This window comes from Pristiophorus japonicus, chromosome 19, assembly GCF_044704955.1.
Source record: "Pristiophorus japonicus isolate sPriJap1 chromosome 19, sPriJap1.hap1, whole genome shotgun sequence".
Taxonomy (NCBI): Eukaryota; Metazoa; Chordata; class Chondrichthyes; family Pristiophoridae; genus Pristiophorus; species Pristiophorus japonicus.
The window spans coordinates 91556626-91561503 of record NC_091995.1 but is presented as its reverse complement, the minus strand read 5'-3'; positions in this window follow the sequence as shown (position 1 = coordinate 91561503).

Genomic DNA, 4878 nt, shown 5'->3' with positions numbered 1-4878 from the left:
CTGGTGCTTGCCGTGTCTTTTGTGGTCCTGCATTTCTGCCCATCTGAGCACGTCAGAATTGATGCCTTGTCGTTTTAGAAACCTAGAAAATAGGTGCAAGAGTAGGCCATTCGGCCCTTCGAGCCTGCACCACCATTCAATAAGATCATGGCTGCTCATTCCCTCAGTACCTCTTTCCTGCTTTCTCTCCATACCCCTTGATCCCTTTAGCCGTAAGGGCCACATCTAACTCCCTCTTGAATATGTCCAATGAACTGGCATCAACAACTCTCTGCGGCAGGGAATGCCATAGTTTTAACAACTCTCTGTGAAGAAGTTTCTCCTCATCTCAGTCCTAAATGGCCTACCCCTTATCCTAAGACTGTGTCCCCTGGTTCTGGACTTCCCCAACATCGGGAACATTCTACCCGCATCTAAACCGTCCCGTCCCGTCAGAATCTTATATGTTTCTATGAGATCCCCTCTCATCTTTCTAAACTCCAGTGTATAAAGGCCCAGTTGATCCAGTCTCTCCTCATATGTCAGTCCTGCCATCCTGGGAATCAGTCTGGTGAACCTTTGCTGCACTCCCTCAATAGCAAGAATGTCCTTCCTCAGATTAGGAGACCAAAACTCAACACAGTATTCCAGGTGAGGCCTCACCAAGGCCCTGTACAGCTGCAGTAAGACCTCCCTGCGCCTATACTCAAATCCCCTAGCTATGAAGGCCAACATACCATTTGCTGCCTTCACCGCCTGCTGTACCTGTATGCCACCTTTGAATGACTGATGAACCATGACACCCAAGTCTCGTTGCACCTCCCCTTTTCCTAATCTGCCGCCATTCAGATAATCTGTCTTCGTGTTTTTGCCCCCAAAGTGGATAACCTCACATTTATCCACATTATACTGCATCTGCCATGCACTTGCCCACTCACCTAACCTGTCCAACTCACCCTGCAGCCTCGTAGCGTCCCCCTCAGCTCACACCAACACCCAGTTTAGTGTCATCTGCAAACTTGGAGATAGTACACTCAATTTCTTCATCCAAATCATTGCTGTATATTGTAAAGAACTGGGGTCCCAGCACTGAGCCCTGCGGCACTCCACTAGTCACTGCCTGCAATTCTGAAAATGACCCGTTTATCCCGACTCTCTGCTTCCTGCCTGCCAACCAGTTCTCTATCCACGTCAGTATATTGCCCCCAATACCATGTGTTTTGATTTTGCACACCAATCTCTAGTGTGGGATCTTGTCAAAAGCCTTTTGAAAGTCCAAATAACCATATCCACTGGTTCTACCTTATCCACTCTACTAGTTACATCCTCAAAAAATTCTAGAAGATTTGTCAAGCATGATTTCCCTTTCATAAGTCCATGCTGATTTGGACCGATCCTGCCACTGCTTTCCAAATGCGCTGCTATTACATCTTTTAATAATTGATTCCAAAATTTTCCCCACTACCAATGTCAGGCTAACTGGTCTATAATTCCCTGTTTTCTATTTTTTTTAAAGTGGGGTTACATTAGCTACCCTCCAATCCGTAGGAACTGAACCAGTCTATAGAATGTCGGAAAATGACTACTAATGTATCCACTATTTCTAGAGCCATTTCCTTAAGTACTCTGGGTTGCAGACTATCAGGCCCCGGGAATTTATCTGCCTTCTATCCCATCAATTTCCCTAGCACAATTTCCCGCCTAATAAGGATATCGTTCAGTTCCTTCTCTCTGGACCCTCGGTCCCCTAGTACTTCCGGAAGGTTATTTGTATCTCCCTTCGTAAAGACAGAACCAAAGTATTTGTTCAATTGGTCTGCCATTTCTTTGCTCCCCATTATAAATTCACCTGAATCCGACTGCAAGGGACCTACGTTAGTCTTCTTTAGTCTTTTTCTCTTCACATATCTATAGAAGCTTTTGCCGTCAATTTTTATGGTCCCGGCAAGCTTCTTCTCATCCTCTTATTTTCCCCCTCTTAATTAAACCCTTTGTCCTCTGCTGAATTCTAAATTTCTCCCAGTCCTCAGGTTTGTTGCTTTTTCTGTCCAATTTTAGTGCCTCTTCCTTTAATATTTACCGAGCAGCTGAAGCTACAGCGCCAGTTGGGTTGTCCGTGCTGTATCACAGCTCTTTCTGGTCAAACTAATTCGGTGGGTTGAACCAAATGCAGACTGAGTGCATTTATTGTATCCTCGAATCCTAACATGCAGTCACTGCAGTTCCTCACCCGGTAAAATTTGTGTCGTTTTGGGAATCGTCCCAAGAAATGTTGCGTATGAATGGAAACATCTCGAAGTGGAAATTGGCAGTCAGTGGGGATAGGTGACCAGTTTTTGGGCTTCCAAAGCCTGGCTTCCTCTCTCTCATTCCTCGCAATGGACAGTTGCTATTAAATTTGCGCTAACAACTCATGCATAGATTAATATTTCAAAACCAAGAGATAATTTGATGCCATAAACCTATAAACATGAGTGCTTATGGCTGTGAATGGCCTCGGGACCTCCGCAGCTGTAGATAGCTCGACCCTGTTTGTGTATATTTTTCCTGATGTCTTATCAAAATGACAGGCAGAAAAAGGCCAGCTGGTCCATCAAGCATGTCCTTATACAGTCATGTTATAATTAAACATTTTCTCCGCTTCTCCAAGCCACCACCAGACATAATCTCCTGACAGGAATAATGTAGGCCAATTATGGGAAATTGTCCCGATTTCTCTTTCTGCCCCCCCCCACCTTCCTCCCCAGTTTAAAATTAGTTCAGGAGGCCACAGTTGAGGCACATACCCCAACAACACGCCTAACGTTTGTATGCAGTGTTACCTGACTCAACCAAGAACTCGTTCGGGTCCCTTTTTGCACATTTGCAGCAAGACTGACCCCTGCACACATCGGCAACTTGGTCCAGAGCTCAGTAACCCTCCGCAAAAAGCAAAACCCGACATCAACCTGTACTCCCATTCATTTTTATTTCCTCAAATCAAATCTCCCTGAAGTGTACACTTTAGAATTCTAGAGTAAAAAGAGTCAGTGCTTTCAGCCTCTTGTGAAAACTGATGTCTTTTAAACAAGGTATCATTCTAATGGCTTTCCTGAACATTTTCTATGTCTTCTATAGCTCATCGTGAGGAGCCCAAAACTGGGCACAGTACTAGATGAGGTCTAACCAAGGGCTTGTAAACCGCCTGGTTCCATTCTTACCTATCCGGATATAGCCAGGGAATCACCCGTCGTGGCTTCTCTTCCTATTGTGGCATCGTTACCTCCGGTGTCCCCCAAGGATCTATCCATGGCCCTCCTATTTCTCATCTACCGCTGTCCCTTGGCGACATTATCCAAATGTACGCTGATGACACCTAGCTCTCCCTCTCGACTGTCTAAATTGTCTCTTTAAAACGCTCCTTAAAACTTACCTTTGACCAAGCTTTTGGTCACCTGCCTTAATATATTTTATGTGGCTCGGTGTCAAATTTTGTTTGATAATGCTCCCATCAAACTAAATTTGACACCGAGCCACATAAGCTGCCTTGGCATGTTCCTGGGATACGGGCGTCTCTGGCAATTTATTGCTCTTGAGAAGATGGTGGTGGGCCACCGTCTTGAACCACTGCAGTCCTTGTGGAGGGATGAGGGGAGGCGTGAGTTCGGGCCCAGGGATAGCACGGGCCAGGTCACACTGCGATATGTGTACGCACTAGGTCCGTGCAGCAGAGCTAGTCTCCAGTTGTCTTGGGGAATCTTGCCACTGGACCAAGACCTGGCTCTGTCAAGCCCGTGTGGTGGCTGGTGTGCAACGGCCACCACACATTTTTAAACAAATCCACGCACAGGCATCTTCCGCCCTCAAGGATGTAGTTCGGGTTCTTCATTCGAAACACCTGTGAACTCATCCTTTTTTTGCGTGGAAGCAAGTTATCCTCGTTTCGAGGGACTGCCTGTGATGATAAGAACATAAGAATTAGGAACAGGAGTAGGCTATCTAGCCCCTCATGGCTGATCTGGCCGTGGACTCAGCTCCACTTAGTCGCCCGCTCCCCATAACCCTTAATTCCCTTATTGGTTAAAAATCTATCTATCTGATTTGAATACATTCAATGAGCTAGCCTCAACTGCTTCCTTGGGCAGAGAATTCCACAGATTCACAACCCTCTGGGAGAAGAAATTCCTTCTCCACTCGGTTTTAAATTGGTTCCCCCGTATTTTGAGGCTGTGCCCCCTAGTTCTAGTCTCGCCGACCAGTGGAAACAACCTCTCTGCCTCTATCTTGTCTATCCCTTTCATTATTTTAAATGTTTCTATAAGATCACCCCTCATCCTTCTGAACTCCAACGAGTAAAGACCCAGTCTACTCAATCTATCATCATAAGGTAACCCCCTCATCTCTGGAATCAGCCTAATGAATCGTCTGTGTACCCCCTCCAAAGCTAGTATATCATTCCTTAAGTAAGGTGACCAAAACTGCACGCAGTACATGATGATGCTGTTAGGGAGGGAGTTTCAGGATTTTGATCCAGCAGCGATGAAGGAACGGCCGATATATTTCCAAGTCAAGATGGTGTGTGACTTGGAGGGGAATGTGGAGGTGGTGGTGTTCCCATGCACCTTGTCCTTCTAGTTGGTAGGGTCATGGGTTTGGGAGGTGCTGCCGAAGAAGCCTTGGGAAGTTGCTGCAGGGTACCTTGTAGATGGTACACACTGCGCCGGTGATGGAGGGAGTGAATGTTGAAGATAAAGGCATTATAAATGCAAGTTGTATAAGGGCATAGTGCTCCAGGGGGGTGCCTCACTGCTGTTAGATGCTGCACCATGACCCCTTCACTCCTCTACTCCGACCCCGCTGTTATACGCTGAGCCAGGACCCCATCGACCCTTCACTGCTCACCACCTGCGATCAATACCC